This window comes from Balaenoptera physalus (assembly GCF_965194825.1).
Source record: "Balaenoptera physalus genome assembly, chromosome: 4".
NCBI classification, from domain to species: domain Eukaryota; kingdom Metazoa; phylum Chordata; class Mammalia; order Artiodactyla; family Balaenopteridae; genus Balaenoptera; species Balaenoptera physalus.
In genome coordinates, this window is record NC_138891.1 from 87,526,568 (window position 1) to 87,545,196 (window position 18,629).

Genomic DNA, 18,629 nt, shown 5'->3' on the forward strand with positions numbered 1-18,629 from the left:
AAGGACCAGAGAAAATATTTGAAGAGATTATAGTCAAAAACTTCTCTAACATGGGAAAGAAAATAGCCACCCAAGTCCAGGAAGCGCAGCGAGTCCCATACAGGATAAACCCAAGGAGAAACACACCGAGACACATAGTAATCAAAGTGGCAAAAATTAAAGACAAAGAAAAATTATTGAAAGCAGCAAGGGAAAAACGACAAATAACATACAAGGGAACTCCCATAAGGTTAACAGCTGATTTCTCAGCAGAAACTCTACAAGCCAGAAGGGAGTGGCATAATATACTTAAAGTGATGAAAGGGAAGAACCTACAACCAAGATTACTCTACCCGGCAAGGATCTCATTTAGATTTCATGGAGAAATCAAAAGCTTTATAGACAAGCAAAAGCTAAGAGAATTCAGCACCACCAAACCAGCTCTACAACAAATGCTAAAGGAACTTCTCTAAGTGGGAAACACAAGAGAAGAAAAGGACCTACAAAAACAAACCCAAAACAATTAAGAAAATGGTCATAGGAACATACATATCGATGATTACCTTAAACGTGAATGGATTAAATGCCCCAACCAAAAGACATAGACTGGCTGAATGGATACAAAAACAAGACCCATATATATGCTGTCTACAAGAGACCCACTTTAGACCTAGGGACACATACAGACTGAAAGTGAGGGGATGGAAAAAGATATTCCACGCAAATGGAAATCAAAAGAAAGCTGGAGTAGCTATACTCATATCAGATAAAATAGACTTTAAAATAAAGAATGTTACAAGAGACAAGGAAGGACACTACATAATGATCAAGGGATCAATCCAAGAAGAAGATATAACAATTATAAATATATATGCACCCAACATAGGAGCACCTCAATACATAAGGCAACTGCTAACAGCTATAAAAGAGGAAATCAACAGTAACACAATAATAGTGGGGGACTTTAACACCTCACTTACACCAATGGACAGATCATCCAAAATGAAAATAAATAAGGAAACAGAAGCTTTAAATGACACAATAGACCAGATAGATTTAATTGATATATATAGGACATTCCATCCAAAAACAACAGATTACATGTTCTTCTCAAGTGCGCAGGGAGCATTCTCCAGGATAGATCACATCTGGGTCACAAATCAAGCCTCAGTAAATTTAAGAAAATTGAAATCATATCAAGCATCTGTTGTGACCACAAAGCTATGAGATTAGAAATGAATTACAGGGAAAAAAACGTAAAAAAGACAAACACATGGAGGCTAAACAATACGTTACTAAATAACCAAGAGATCACTGAAGAAATCAAAGAGGAAATCAAAAAATACCTAGAGACAAATGACAATGAAAACACGACGACCCAAAACCTATGGGATGCAGCAAAAGCAGTTCTAAGAGGGAAGTTTATAGCTATACAAGCCTACCTAAAGAAACAAGAAAAATCTCAAGTAAACAGTGTAAACTTACACCTAAAGAAACTAGAGAAAGAAGAACAAACAAAACCCAAAGTTAGCAGAAGGAGAGAAATCATAAAGATCAGAGCAGAAATAAATGAAATAGAAACAAAGAAAACAATAGCAAAGATCAATAAAACTAAAAGTTGGTTCTTTGAGAAGACAAACAAAATTGATAAACCATTAGCCAGACTCATCAAGAAAAAGAGGGAGAGGACTCAAATCAATAAAATCAGAAATGAAAAAGGAGAAGTTACAACAGACACCGCAGAAATACAAAGCATCCTAAGAGACTACTACAAGCAACTTTATGCCAATAAAATGGACAACCTGGAAGAAATGGACAAATTTTTAGAAAGGTATAACCTTCCAAGACTGAACCAGGAAGAAATAGAAAATATGAACAGACCAATCACAAGTAATGAAATTGAAACTGTGATTAAAAATCTTCCAACAAACAAAAGTCCAGGACCAGATGGCTTCACAGGTAAATTCTATCAAACATTTAGAGAAGAGCTAACACCCATCCTTCTCAAACTCTTCCCAAAAATTGCAGAGGAAGGAACACTCCCAAACTCATTCTATGAGGCCACCATCACCCTGATACCAAAACCAGACAAAGATACTACAAAGAAAGAAAATTACAGACCAATATCACTGATGAATATAGATGCAAAAATCCTCAACAAAATACTAGCAAACAGAATCCAACAACACATTAAAAGGATCATACACCACGATCAAGTGGGATTTATCCCAGGGATGCAAGGATTCTTCAATATACGCAAATCAATCAATGTGATACACCATATTAACAAATTGAAGAATAAAAACCATATGATCATCTCAATAGATGCAGAAAAAGCTTTTGACAAAATTCAACACCCATTTATGATAAAAACTCTCCAGAATGTGGGCATAGAGGGAACCTACCTCAACATAATAAAGGCCATATACGACAAACCCACAGCAAACATCATTCTCAATGGTGAAAAACTGAAAGCATTTCCTCTAAGATCAGGAACGAGACAAGGATATCCACTCTCACCACTATTATTCAACATAGTTCTGGAAGTCCTAGCCACGGCAATCAGAGAAGAAAAAGAAATAAAAGGAATACAAATTGGAAAAGAAGAAGTAAAACTGTCACTGTTTGTGGATGACATGATACTATACATAGAGAATCCTAAAACTGCCACCAGAAAACTGCTAGAGCTAATTAATGAATATAGTAAAGTTGCAGGATACAAAATTAATGCACAGAAATCTCTTGCATTCCTATACACTAATGATGAAAAATCTGAAAGAGAAATTATGGAAATACTCGCATTTACCATTGCAACAAAAAGAATAAAATACCTAGGAATAAACCTACCTAGGGAGACAAAAGGCCTGTATGCAGAAAACTATAAGACACTGATGAAAGAAATTAAAGATGATACCAACAGATGGAGAGATATACCATGTTCTTGGATTGGAAGAATCAACATTGTGAAAATGAGTATACTACCCAAAGCAACCTACAGATTCAATGCAATCCCTATCAAATTACCAATGGCATTTTTTACGGAGCTAGAACAAATCATCTTAAAATTTGTATGGAGCACAAAAGACCCCGAATAGCCAAAGCAGTCTTGAGGGAAAAAAACAGAGCTGGAGGAATCAGACTCCCTGACTTCAGACTATACTACAAAGCTACAGTAATCAAGACAATATAGCACTGGCACAAAAACAGAAACATAGATCAATGGAACAAGATAGAAAGCCCAGAGATTAACCCACGCACCTATGGTCAACTAATCTATGACAAAGGAGGCAAAGATATACAATGGAGAAAAGACAGTCTCTTCAATAAGTGGTGCTGGGAAAACTGGACAGCTATATGTAAAAGAATGAAATTAGAATACTCCCTAACACCATACACAAAAATAAACTCAAAATGGATTAGAGACCTAAATATAAGACCGGACACTATAAAACTCTTAGAGGAAAACATAGGAAGAACACTCTTTGACATAAATCACAGCAAGATCTTTTTTGATCCACCTCTTAGAGTAATGGAAATAAAAACAAAAATAAACAAATGGGACCTAATGAAACTTAAAAACTTTTGCGCAGCAAAGGAAACCATAAACAAGACGAAAAGACAACCCTCAGAATAGGAGAAAATATTTGCAAATGAATCAACGGACAAAGGATTAATCTCCAAAATATATAAACAGTTCATGCAGCTCAATATTAAAGAAACAAACACCCCAATCCAAAAATGGGCAGAAGACCTAAATAGACATTTCTCCAAAGAAGACATACAGATAGCCAAGAAGCACATGAAAAGCTGCTCAACATCATTAATTATTAGAGAAATGCAAATCAAAACTACAATGAGGTATCACCTCACACCAGTTAGAATGGGCATCATCAGAAAATCTACAAACAACAAATGCTGGAGAGGGTGTGGAGAAAAGGGAACCCTCTTGCACTGTTGGTGGGAATGTAAATTAATGCAGCCACTATGGAGAACAGTACGGAGGTTCCTTAAAAAACTAAAAGTAGAATTACCATATGACCCAGCAATCCCACTGCTGGGTATATACCCAGAGAAAACCATAATTCAAAAAGACACATGCACCCCAATGTTCATTGCAGCACTATTTACAATAGCCAGGTTATGAAAGCAACCTAAATGCCCATCGACAGACGAATGGATAAAGAAGGTGTGGTACATATATACAATGGAATATTACTCAGCCATAAAAAGGAACGAAATTGAGTCATTTGTTGAGACGTGGGTGGATCTAGAGACTGTCATACAGAGTGAAGTAAGTCAGAAAGAGAAAAACAAATATCGTATATTAATGCATGGGTGTGGAAACTAGAAAAATGGTACAGATGAACCGGTTTGCAGGGCAGAAGTTGAGACACAGATGTAGAGAATGGACATATGGACACCAAGGGGGGAAAACTGCGGTGGGGTGGGGATGGTGGTGTGCTGAATTGGGCGATTGGGATTGACATGTATACACTGATGTGTATAAAATTGATGCCTAATAAGAACCTGCAGTATAAAAAAACAAACAAACAAAACAACTAATACTAAACTTTCACTGGGTTATTTGTATGGAAATATGTTAATATAAATGTTTCAGACATTACATGAAATTTCTAAAAATCTTATATTTGTATTTGTATGGAAATATGTTAATATAAATGTTTCAGACAATAAAAAATAATAATAATAATAAATGCTGGAGGGGCTTCCCTGGTGGCGCAGTGGTTGACAGTTTGCCTGCCGATGCAGGGGATGCGGGTTCGAGCCCTGATCCGGGAAGATCCCACATGCCGCGGAGCAATTGGGCCCGTGTGTCACAACTACTAAGCCAGCGCGTCTGGAACCTGTGCTCCGCAACAAGAGAGGCCGCGACAGTGAGAGGCCCACGCACAGTGATGAAGAGTGGCCCCCGCTCGCCACAACTGGAGAAAGCCCTCGCACAGAAACGAAGACCCAACACAGCCAAAAATAAATAAATAAATAAATAAATAAATAAATAAATAAATAAATAAATAAATAAATATGCTGGAAAGAGTGTGGAGAAAAGAGAACCCTCTTACACTGTTGGTGGGAATGTAAATTGGTGCAGCCACTATGGAAAACAGTATGGAGGCTCCTCATAAAACTAAAAATAGGATTGCCATATGATCCAGCAACTCCACTCTTGGGCATATACCCATACAAAACTGCAATTTGAAAAGATATATTCACCCCTATGTTCATAACAGCACTATTTATAATAACCAAGACATAGAAACAACCTAAATGTCCATCGACAGATGAATGGATAAAGAAGATGTGGTGTATATATACAATGGAATATTACTCAGCCATTAAAAAGAATGAAATAATGCCATTTGCAGCTACATGGATGGACCTAGAGATACTAAGCAAAGTAAATCAGAAAGAGAAAGACAAATACCATGTGATATTACTTATATGTGGAATGTAAAATATGACACAAATGAACATATCTATGAAACAGAAACAGACTCACAGACATAGAAGACAGACTTGTGGTTGCAGGGCAGGGGAGAAGTATTGGGAGTTTGGGATTAGCAGATGCAAACTATTATATATAGGATGGGTAAACAACAAAGTCTTACTATATAGCACAGGGAAATATATTCAATATCCTGTGATAAACCATAATGGAAAAGAATATGAAAAAGAATATATATGTGTATAACTGAGTCACTTTGCTGTACAGAAATTAACACAACACTTTAAATCAACTATATTTCAATACAATTTAAAAAAATAAAACCAAATACTCCTTAATAAGGAATATCAGCAATTAACAGTCATAGTTTTCAAGCACATAACTCTCTGACATTAGGCAGGATTCCTAATCAACTCATATTATGTACCAAAAAGTAAGTAGTTAGAAAATTATACTCAGGAAGACCTTTCAATATTACCCCATCATGCAGCCTTCACCCTCTCTATGAGACTTTTTGCAGGGAAGGCAGAATGGTGATGTCTTAACTAAGCCATTATATTCCTGACTCTATAAGAATTCTTAAATAAACCAGTTCTTTTCCTGTCATAAAATGCTCCAAAATGATTTTCCTTAGCATAAATAGCTCTCCCAGCTCCCATCTCTAATCACAAAAGTCTAAAAAGGACTACCTAGGGCTTGATTTATACCATCTGTTTTTTTTGAGACTGAAAAAGTTCAAAGAATCACTCTTATCCAAAAGACCTCTAACCGGCCTTGGCAGCTGAAGTCAGTCTGAAGTTGAAAGTGCCAACTAAATGTCACTCGCCATCTGGTTCTACAAGGATTGAGTCATTGGCCACTGCAGTCTCTGACTTTCAACACACCCTGAAAGGAGTTCAGGGTAGAGATAAGGAATGAGGCACTCTGTGCTCTGGGAAAATTGGCATATATTTTCAGGAGAAAACTTTATAAACCTAATTTCTTGTATCTTCCTGTACTTAGAAAAATCATTAACAGAGATATCTGTTCTTTGTGACTAGCAGCAACCTTCCACTGAGATGTGTGCTTGACTGCAAGTACCCTTTCTCCAAAAATCACATATGTACTGACCTCCCTCCTTACATCTTCAGAGCAGCTTCTCAGAGCTATCCCCAGGCTATAGTCCTCAATAAATCTCCAAATAAAACTGAACTCACAGCTCTCATGTTGTGCTTTGTTTTTTTTTTGTTTTTTTTTAGTCGACAAAAACCACACAAGAACTGAGAAGCCATAACACACTCCAGACATGTAAATATGTTTCAGCCTTTCTGGGCACATTGGAGTGATACAGACCTAAGTTCAAAGTCAAGGCCATCTTTCCACAAGTACTTATTGAATAGGAAAATGAATAAAGTGCACTCCCTGTTTGCACTTATATCCTAGATTACTATTGGGGTGTCTTGAGCAAGTCCCTTGACTTCTGTGAGCCTAGTGTCCTCATCCATAATATAGAGGAAATGGTATTTATCCCATAGAATTCTTGCATGAACTAATAAGAAATTATACCGAAAACATTTAACGCAGTACGTAGATTATAGAAAGCTCTCAACAAATGATTATTCTAATTATACTATCCTATGATCTTGGAGACATAGCAAAACAGGCTTTGCATTGGTAATTAATTCTCTTACAGTAATGCCTAAGGATAGGAAAGTTAATTTAAAGATTCCAACTCAACCTTCCTCTGATTTCACCATCATCTGCTTACAAACATCCAGGCTTTTATTTAGAATTTAATGCATATAATTTCTCATATGTATTAGGCACTGGAGTAAGCACCAAGAAGGACAGAGAATGTATGATTCGAAGATTTGTTACTTTGGCTTCTTTGTGTGGGTGTGAGTATTTCTGGACTTTCATTTGTGGAGCAGAGGTAGGTTATTTAGTCCAGAGTTGTTTTCACAGCAATAAATGTGCATATTATACGTGTCCTGCTCCTTCCTGCTACCTTACACAATCATAAGAAATTTTCATGATCAGTAGCTAACGCTTCCACAGCTCAGCTTCTCCATCTAATGTCCTGAGTAAAACTCAAAGTTGAAAGTTAGGGAGCCATCCCCAGCCTTTTCTTAAATTATAATGGAAGGTTGATTTCCAACACTCACCCCTATGGTGTTGACTCTCTGAACGCAAAGAAGGCTTTGCTCAACACTGGAACTAATGAAGCCACCCTTGGGGTAGAGTGCAGGCTGTTTGCTCAAGCTACCCTACCCAACGTCTAGGATATCTTAATTTATACTGGTGAGGAGTCAACAATTGCCCTACTCACTGGCTAACTCCCTTGTCCATTTTGTCTTTCCTCCATGATGCTGAAAAACTCTGGTTCCCTGCTTCTGACCTCTAGGTGGTCCAACACGTAGAGAGGCCACTGAGGAGAGGGACTTTAAAGTAAATTTTTAATTTTTTCCTGGAAGTAATAGGGAAGAGAAAGGTTAATTATAACAGTGTGTCAAGACACCTTCATACTCTCTCTCTCTCACACACACACACACACACACACACACACACACATACCACTTTCTTCACACACAAAATGGCAGACCATTGGCTGTTATCTCAGATTTCCTATATATGGTGTAAGGGAACAAAACTTGCCACCCTAGACTATCCCTTTAGCTTGAGAATTATTTGGGGCTGATTTTTTTTAAAAAGCAAAAGGCTCAAGAACTCTTTCTTTTTACCCACCCCCTCCTTAACTGCCTAAAAGAATTTAGACAAAGAGTCCGGTCCAGGAAGAGCACTACCACCAGAGAAACCTACAAAGAATTCGGGCTACGTGTGGTATGGGGAGTTCAGCAGAGCCTGGAGCCCAAAGTCCTGTCTGTGTCCCGTTGTCTCTGCATGGCCCAGCAAACATTTGTTATCCAACATTTACTTCTCCATCTCCATGTGAATTGCCTTCCTCCCTTTTGAAGTCTCAAGCCCCTACCCCCTTCTTCTTCTCTCAGAAGGCATATTAGCCTCAACTGCCTAACTTTCCTTGGGCCTCATATTCTTATGGAGCCCCTGTAAGTATATAATTAAATTTGTTTTTTTTCCTGTTAATCTGTCTCCTGTGGATTTAATTCTTAGACCAGCCAGAAGAACCTAGAAGGGTAGATGAAGTTTAGTTTACTTTTGTTTTGTTTCTCCCCACAACAGAATAGAAAGCTTTAGATAACTTGGAAGAAATTCCTTAAAATTTATTGTAATTATTCAACCTGGGAAAGGAAGTGGTTTTGACACAGGAGAATGGGAGAAACAGATTAGGGCAGCCCCAGATTTCTTAGATCTGTATGCAGTAGACATCCTTAATTTTTATATATGCTTTGTTAAGAATTTTCTTTCTTCACTGTTCAACTAACTTACTGAGCGGAGGGTTTCCTGAATTTCAGATATTCCCAAGATAAGAAAATTTGCTATCTTAATATCTTTCCTAGGATAGATTACCTGAGGGATTAATGAAAAATTGAATGGAGGTACTGTTGGAGAAATATAATTAAAAACACACAATCTCCTGCTGCCCCAGAAAATCTCTCCACAAAAGTAGAAGGAAGAGAAAGTTTTATTATTGAATAAGCATTAAACCAGAATGTAATGAGAATCATAGGCAATCCACTAAGGAGATTACAAAAACAAAGAAATCTTGCCCTTTTATGTAGCCAAACAGATACAATCCATTGTATACACTTTTTCAAGATAAACAATGTCTAGTCCTCAAATAAGAGGACTTGACTGCATTATTTTTCACACATTATTCACCCTAAATGCATTTGGTAATATGTTTGCTGATTGTCCTTAAAAGAGAAATTTTCCTCTTATCCTTTTGCCTGTAGGTAGGTTTGAAATTTGGAGCCAGGGGCCAGCTGAAGTTTGGTTCCTATTCTCCCAGGAAAACTGGGAGATAAGGGCCTTATCTTCCTTGTGATTGCATTTCAAAAAGATGGGCCCCAGGTCCCGGGGAAATGTTCCTGCATTGTTTATTCAATTTTTAAAAGATTTACATGTATCTTAAAGATGGAGAGAAAGAACTTACAAGTTTTCTAAAATAAATGCTCTAAAAAAAGGGAGGGGAAAAAGTCTCTGCCCTTATTTTCAACAGAGAGAATTAGGCTATTATCTTTCATTTGTATTTTCCCTTGCAGGACTAAAATGTTATAAATCATAATATATTTTACTTCATTCATTGAGCCCTCCTAGACTGGCATAACCCTCCTTCGCCTCTCACAAGCCCTACTCACTCCAGAATACTTTGTCCTCCTAGGCAAATGTTGTCCACCTCTCAGCCCATTTGTCATAAAGTGCTCCTGGAAACCCCCCACATAGACAGCCTGACGTCTGGAGAGCAGCAACGGGGGCAAGAGTGACGTGTGATGGGTCCGGTGTTGCACAACTAGTACCCCAGCTTCTCTAACATGGTTTCTTCTAAGCTGCTTCCCCAAGCTGCCCTGCCTGTTTCAGGTATGACCTCTCCATTACTCTAAGACAAGCAGTAAGGTCTTTTGCACTTTGTTTCATTTCATTTCAAGGAGCTCCACGAGGGCAGGCCTGTATCTGCTTCGTTCACCACTAAACCCACAGTGCCCAGCATACAGTAGGTGCTCAGCATATACTTGTTGAAGGAATGAAGGAACAAATGAGTGGCCAAACTTGAACCAACCATCAACTATAAGAATAATTTTAAAAATCTGTCCCCAAGTTAATTTCTTTCATTTTTTAACCTTTCTTTCTATTGAGATAATTTACATATAGTAGAATGCATGCTTTTTGGTATACAGCTCTATGAATTATGAGAAATGCATACAGTCATGTATGTCACCACCACCACAAGATACACAACAATAACAAAAAAGTTCCCTCCTGATCCTTGAAGATCAAACCTTCCCCTACCCCTTCTCTGGCCACCACTGATGTGTTTTCTGTCCCTACAGTTTTGCCTCATCCTGAATGTCACAAAAGGTAGGTATTAAATCTGGATTCTTCCACTCAGCATAATGCATTTGAGAATCATCTATGTTGTTGTATATATTAGTAGTCCATTCCTTTTTATTACTGGGCAGAATCCCACCGTGTGGATGTGACATAGTTTGTTTAGCCATTCACTACTTGAGATTATCTGGGTTATTTCCAGGGGTTTTTTTCTGTTTTGTTTTGGGTTTTTTTGGGCAATTATGAGTAAAGCAGCTATAAACATACACATACACGTTCTTAGAGATCTTAATTTTTTTATTTCTCTTGGGTAAATGTCTAAGAGTGGGGTTGCTAGGTTGTGTGGTAAGGCTATGTTTAACTTTATAAGAAACTGCCATACTCTTTTCCAAAGAGGCTAAACCATATTGCATTCCCATCAGCAGTATGTGAGAATTATAGATGCTCCGCTTCCCTTGTCAGCACTTGGTATTATCAGTTTTTGTTTTTGTTTTCAATGTTATCCATTCTAATAGATGTGCAAAAGTATTGCATTGTAGTTTTGATTTACATTATTACACCCCTAATGACTATGGTGTTGAGCATCTTTTCATGAATTCATTTGCCATCTGTATATTTTCTTTGATGAAATATCTGTTCAAATATTTTGCCTATCTTGTTATTTGATGTTTGTTCTATTCTTAGTAAGTTTTGAGAGTTCTTTAGACACTTTGGATTAAAATCTTTTTACCAGGCCTTTCTCACCTTCTGAGATGGCCCACACTCTTGTCTGTGGAGTGTTTCTCTCTAAATAAATCCACTTATTAAAAAAAAAAAAAAAAGTCTTTTTACCAGATGTATGTTTTGCTAATATTTTCTACTGGTCTATGGCTTGATTTTTAAGCTTTTTTGTTTTAAAACAAAGTCCCCCCCGTCTGATGTTTCTAGGACTACAAAGTGCTTTAATAAGTTTAGGCATCTGAGGTGAAAAACCCCCATGGCCTGTTTACAATTGCAGACGGGGCTTCCCCATTTGTTCAAAACTCTCATTGACTAACGACTTCTGGTTAAGGGCAATAACCCAGTTGGTTCAGCCTCTGACATTTTAGGAAGTTGTGCATGTGTGCACTTCTGAATCTCCTCCCCCCGGGCTCCTCCTCTCCTCTGCAAAGGGATACTCTCCTCTCAGCTCTCTCTGCCCTGGTGGCCGAGCAACGCAGCCCTGTCTCTAAGTCAGAAGCAGCCCTTGTCAGAACACAGGGCAAGCCGAGGGGAAGGCACCAAGAGGACTGAGAGGATGGGGAACTCTCTGCTGAGGGAAAACAGGTGAGCCCAGACTCCCTAATGGGGAGCAGAGGAGATGGGTCTGGGCAATGTAGCCAGAAAGAGAAAAAGAGGTCTACTCTTGGGGAGAAAGCAATTGGGTAAGGGACTGACAAGAATGAAGTGCCTACTACGTGCCAGAGAACACGTTCCATTCCTTATAGGTTGGCCTTCTCCCCCAGAATCACAGTGAGCATCTGGTGGAGGACAGCTGAAAGGCAAGACTTTATCGAGGAAGTTCTGTGCAATAGACTACCCCCTAAGAAATGGAACAACTTTCTGGGGGCCCGGAGGCTATGCTCTTCTAAGGTTAAACACACCACCACCCTTTTAGTCACTATTAAAGTTCGAAATAAACAGCAAGCTTCCTGATAGCATAAGACCTTACCTGGTGCACATTCCCTGCAACAGGTAAGCAGAGGTCATTGAAATTGGTAGAGAACTTGGCTTAACTTTTCAGTTTCCTCATGATAACTGGAAATAATAACACAATACCTATGCTGGAGGGTTCTAGTGTGTGTGATGTTAGCATAGTACCTGATACAGAGTAGGGTTCAATAATTAGAAGATATTCTTTTCTTGGACCATCATCTTCATTAATGTCAAAGCAGCCATTGTAAAAATTAGTACCACCCAAAACAAGGGAATCCCTATGGTACAAAGTGAGGTGGTTTGGAGAAAATGAGGTAGCTGGGAAGTTGGGGGGTGGTCTTTACAGGATTGTGTTTGGTGTCCCAGAGCTCAGTTCATCCCACTGAGAGCTAGAACATAGAATCCAAAAAGCCACCTGCCAAAAGGAGGCTTGGTGAGCCCGAGGAATGTCTCCCGGCCCTCCCTGAGGGTCAGTGTTGTCTGGGACTTCTCCTCAGATCCTCACAGCCCTAAGTCTGAAACTCTAGCATTCTTCTATCAGATTATAAGTCCCTATTTTTATGTCTAGATGTGAGGTCCGCAAAAGTAGAGACTGTTTCTTATTCATCTTTGAATTTCTGTTTCCTAACATTGTTTCTGGCATATAGTAGGCACTCAATAAACACTGAATGAATGATTGGAAACCTAAATAAATACTGTCTTGAAAAGAAAAATAAAACAAAATACAGATATGATGTGACTGAGAAAGTTATGATTGATGTTACATTTGTAATTTTGTATTTTAGAACTTTGATGAGGCAGTGAAGGATTGTGACATTAATACATGTTAGTTGTAAAAGAAATTGGAGAATAAATAAAGTATAAACAAGAAAATAAACTGGGAAGTCACGGTTATAACTACTTATAACATTAGAAGCATTATCTTTATTTTACTGTCTATATTTATCAGAGATGTGTATTTTTTCATCCGTGAAGAGCTAATATGCCTTTTGTCCGCTTTTGTTTTGGATTTCGGTCTACTTTGTTTTATTGATTGTAAAAGCTATTTTTACTTTGAAGAAATTAGCCCTTTCTCATATATATTACCAAAAATATTTTTGTCCAATCTGAGTGTCTTGTGCCATACAGAATTTTTATGTTTTTCTTATATATTTAAACATAATTGAATTAAATCTAGGAAGCTTTTTGGTTTCTACCAATTTATGCTTAAAATTATTTCCCCATCCCAAAATAAGACAAAGCCACAGTATAATTTGCATAGTTGTATTGCTTTACATTTAGCATCATACATTCATTATATGGTGTCAGATAGAAATACATATTTTTCTACATAGTTACTCAGTTGGCCCAGAGTCTTCATTTCTATGCTGACTTAAAATGTCTTCCTTAATATACTCAAAAGTCTTATATTTACTTGGATCTGATTTTCAACTTCACCCTTACCACCTGGTCATCATCCAGTCAGCAGACGCCACCATGTCTCTCCAGATCAAATTTGTTACAAAAAGCAGGGAAATTCCCACCATCAGGCAGAATGGCACCGATTCCCTTCATGAGAGGAGCTCAGAGTTTCAGAGGATGAATCTGCCAGAAGCAAACTCAGCTTCTCCCACTTATTCCCACTTGTCCTCAGACAAGTTGCATAAGTTTTTTAACCTCAATTTCTTCATGGGTAAGACATAGAATCATAATATCTACCTCATGGATTTATTCTGGGATTAAGTGAAATATAACATAGAAAATGTATTTGTTATTTACATTTAGGAAGTAGTATGTATAGTAAGTAATATATATATAATAGTAAGTAGCATTTATAGTGTGTGGGCATATATATATGTGTGTGTATATATATATATATATATAGTAAGCACATAGTAAATTGTGTTTAATTTTTAGTTTCTTTTTCTCTATACCCTAAACTCCCCACCAATAAAAAGATAGTTGTACAGAAACCCAACCCAAACAATGAGCCAATTTATTTTCTTTATTTAATTCTTTCCTTCCCTTTTATCCCATGTTCTCTGCCTTGGTGTTTTCTGTGAAAATTGCAATTTACATGAGACAAGGCCAGTGCCCTTCTCGGGCACTGATATTCTTGCATTTAGCTTATTGCTTTACATTTAGCATCATACATTCATTATATGGTGTCAGATAGAAATACATGTTTTTCTACATAGTTACTCAGTTCAGAAAGATGCCCAGACTTAGCCTCAATGTCTGACTGCAGAGAGACCCTGAGCCTTTCTGCCATTAAAGAGATAACAAGTCCTGTTTATATATCTATACCTTGAGGTCAATAAGGCAGATCTGATGATCTGAGCCAGTTAGAGTTGCTCTGTTCTTAGCCACTCCTTCATTTGTCAAATACTTATTGAAAATATATTTACTATGTGCCAGACACTGTGGCATATCCTGGTAATCTATACCATGATGAACAGACAAAATGGTTCCCAACCTTGTGAAATTCACCTTCTAGTGTAGGATATAGACAAGTGAGCAGAAAATTATAATAGAGTGTAAATAGGAGAAATTCAGAGTGCAGGGGGATCCTATGTAAACATTGCCTAATCGGTGCCTAGAAGAAATTTTTCAAATGTCCACACACTTTTACTTTGATTTCCTAGAGATAACTCTGTGTGTCCTTCATCACAAGAGGTCACATAAATCGCTGAAATTGGAGATAAGCAAGCCTTTTTTCCTTTGCTGGGAACACAGCAGAAAGTTCCTTCTCTGATTAGGAGTTGATAATGTCATATTTCCAAAGGTCCAGTTAATGTCCTAGGAGGATGAAGCCATTCTAGTATGACAGATGTGTCCAAGTCACCTAGAATGAATATTATCTTGGGGGAGAAAAAAAAAGAGTTTTCACAGAAATGACAGAGGGAAGAGAGTCACCCTAACAAAGCTGCAGAAACTAAACTTGTGATTTGTGTCATCTCTTGGGTATTTTAGATGCTGGGACTGCCACATCGCTGACGGGTGTTTCTGCCTTCCATGGTGAGTGGAGAACTGTTTTCAGGGGTTATTTCCCTATAAGTGTAGTTTCAATGTGGTATTTGCTGTAAGTTACCTGTGAATTACCCACTGTCCGTGGCCACAGTGGAAGCTGGGCACTAGCCCAGGCACCATCATCTGAGAGTCAGTCAGGGAAGTGACGCTTCGAGTTTGGTGAGAAACAGGAACAATAGTCTCAAGGGTGGTTACACACTCTTCAAACGGGAAACCCTCAGAAGCAAGGATGAAACTGGCTATCAATGTAGAGAAAGGCACCTTAATCACACTGCAAATCCCAGCGTCTACCTGGGACAGAAGCATGCATTTCCGTCCCTTGCACAGAGAACGTATAGCCAGGGTGACCATATAATTCATTGTCCAAACTGGGAAACTTTTGCGAGTGAAAAGGAGGTTAAAAATAGTTAAGTGTCACTAAATGATTGATAACAACATTAACTAAACTGTCTGTGTAAACCAGGACATATGGCCATTCTCCTTAGAGCAGATGTTGTCCTTGTCTCCTGTGATGATAATTGGCTGCCATTATATTTATACTGTGTTTTTCCGAGGGTCATCAGTACAGTGCAGTCACCTCTGTGCTCATATGGGAGGTGTTTGATTGCTTGCTTGCTTGCTTGTTTGTTTGGATAGCATAGATTGGGATTGAGGTTGGGACTGGATATAACAATGGCTCCTTGATATAAAAGAAATTGAAATTTTGTCAGAAAAAAACTCTCCAAAAAGTTATGTAGAGGGGACTTCCCTGGTGGCACAGTGGTTAAGAATCCACCTGCTGATGCAGGGGACACGGGTTCGAGCCCTGGTCCAGGAAGATCCCACATGCCGCGGAGCAACTAAGCCCGTGAGCCACAACTACTGAGCCTGCGCTCTAGAGCCCGTGCTCCGCAACAAGAGAAGCCATCGCAGTGAGAAGCCCGCACACCGCAACAAAGAGTGGCCCCCACTTGCCGCAACTAAAGCCCGCGCACAGCAACGAAGACCCAACACAGCCAATTAAAAAAAAAAAAAAAAAAAAAAGTTATGTATAACATAACCATAGTTCTCCATCTATAAATCAATTCCATACCAGCCTCAGAAAAAGGAGGAGGAAGGAGAAAAAGGGAGAGAGAGAAAAACACAAAGGAGTAGATTTCTATTCGGTCTTATCTTTAATTTTTCCTTTTTCCTATCCTCTTATTTCTCTGGCTGAAGGAGGTATTATAAGAGGCTTATAACTTTAACAAATGAGTTAAGCATAAGTTTTCATAGTTGAGTGTAACTCCCTTTGAGAGTTTCTGAATATTAAAACAACCGATTTCCTTTCCTTTTCTTTTATAGGAAAAAAATGCACATTTGTAAAGTGAGACAAGACTCCCCAAAGCAAAGTAAGTCATTGCTTTCACATCATTTTTACTTTTGACAGACTTAGGTTTCCAAGCTGCCCCTTCCCTCTGCTCCCAAAGCTCCTTGGGCATATTTCTAGTATAACACTCACACATTTGCTGCAATTTGTTCAATTGTGTGTCTCTTTTTCTCCACTAAATTGGGAGCTCATTGAGGCAAGAACGGGCTTATCCATAGCCTTCTGTCATTTCCCGAGGTCTGCAGGCTGAAGGCGTTAAATGGGAACAATAAAAGCAAAAGGTGGAGGTGTGAGGCACATGTAAGGAACTGCAAGGAGGCCAGTGTGGGCACAGAGAGCACAGAGGAGGGGCAGGGCCTTGGGGTCAAGTTTAGGGTTAGGGTTTTTGTCTTGAGAGCTACAGGAGGCACTGAAAGGCTTTAAACAAGGGCCAAGTATGACCACATTTGCATTAAAGACATCACCCAGTTTGCTGTGCAGAGAACAGATTGTAGGAGGGAGTGGCAAGAGCCGATGCTGGAAGACCACTTAGGAGGCTGATGCAACGGTCTCTGGTGACTGAACAGGGCTAAAGTTAAGGAAAGAAAAGCATTTGAAGGAGAGGGTGGTGAGGAGTGTCACGTGTAAGGGGGGAAGCAAAGGAAGTACAGGCCTGAGGACAGGCCACAACGTTTCTAAAGAAGAAAAACAAATGAGTTTTGCCTTTGCCTTCCTGGGTTTAAAGAGGAGAGCCTGGTTCATTCACTCTGATTCTGAAAAACAAGCCCTACTGGTGTGTAAAAAAAATCATACAGCCCTCCCACCCTTAGCCTTTTCACCCAGGGGAATTGTGGGTGCAGGAAACCCCAATCTCCATCACAGCGAAACAGAAATAGAAATAGACCTCTAATGGTAGAAATAAGGCCTCTAATGCTGAAACTCACAGACCCTTTTCTTTTTTTAAATTTTATTGAAGTTACTGACTTACAACGTTATACTAGTTTCAGGTGCACAACGTAGTGATTTGATATATATACCATATATATCAAATATATATAATATACCAACACCATACAAAATTATTATAGTACTATTCACAATATTCCCTATACTGCATATTATGTTCTCATGACTTATTTATTTTATAACTGGATGTTTGTACCTCTTAATCTCCGTCACCTATTAACTCATACCCCCGCCCCCTCCCCTCTGGTAACCACCAGTTTGTCCTCAGTATCTATGAGTCTGTTTCTATTTTGTTATGTTTGTTCGTTTGTTTTGTTTTTTAGATTCTACATATAAGTGAAATCATACGATATTTTTCTTTCTCTGTCTGACTTATTTCACTCAGCATAATACCCTCTAGATTCATCCATGTTGCTGCAAATGGCAAGATTTCCTTCTCTTTATGGCTGAGTAATATTTCATTGTATATACATATACCACATCTTCTTTATCCATTCATCTACTGAGGGACACTTAGGTTGCTTCCTTGTCTTGGTTGTTGTAAATAATGCTGCAATGAACATTGGGGTGCATGTATCTTTTCAAATTAGTTCTTTTGTTTTCTTCAGATCAATACTCAGAAGTGGAATTGCTGGATCGTATGGTAGTTGTATATTTAATTTTTTGAGGAAACTCCATATTGTTTTCCATAGAGGTTGCAGCAATTTACAATCCCACCAACAGTGCAAAAAATTCCCATTTCTCCGCATCCTTGACAACAGTTGTTATTTGTTGTCTTTTTAATAATATTCAGTATAGTAGTATGGTATTTGTACCATAGTACTACTATAGTAATAGCATACTACAGTAGTATAATATAGTTTGAAATCATCAAGCATGATACCTCCAGCTTTGCTTTTTTATTCTCAAGACTGCTCGGCTATTCTGCATCTTTTGAGGTTTCATACAAACTTTAGGATCATTTATTCAAGTTCTGTGAAAAACAGTATTGGTTTTTCCAATCCATGAGCACAGTATATCTTTCCATTTTTTGTGCGTGGTCTTCAATTTCTTTCATCTATGTCTTACAGTTTTCAGAGTACAAGTCTTTTACCTCCTGGGTTAGATTTATTCTAGGTATTTTATTCTTCTTGATACAATTGTAAATAGGATTGTTTTCTTAATTTCTCTTTCTGATAGTTTGTTACTAATGTATAGAAATGCAACAGATTTCGGTATGTTAATTTTGTATACTGCAACTTTACTGAATTTATTAGTTCTAAT

At 38.2% G+C, this 18,629-nt stretch overlaps 1 protein-coding gene across 1 annotated transcript in view; it reads right to left on the reverse strand.

Annotated features, from left to right (window-relative positions):
* Positions 1 to 13,313: 13,313 nt before the first annotated feature.
* LOC309659923 (TPA-induced transmembrane protein) overlaps positions 13,314 to 18,629 on the reverse strand; it is a 49,371-nt gene continuing 44,055 nt past the window's right edge. Inside the window, exon 7 of the transcript XR_014263038.1 lies at positions 13,314 to 15,312. The gene's annotated coding sequence lies outside the window, so the exon portion shown is untranslated. The remainder of the gene's footprint in view (positions 15,313 to 18,629) is intronic.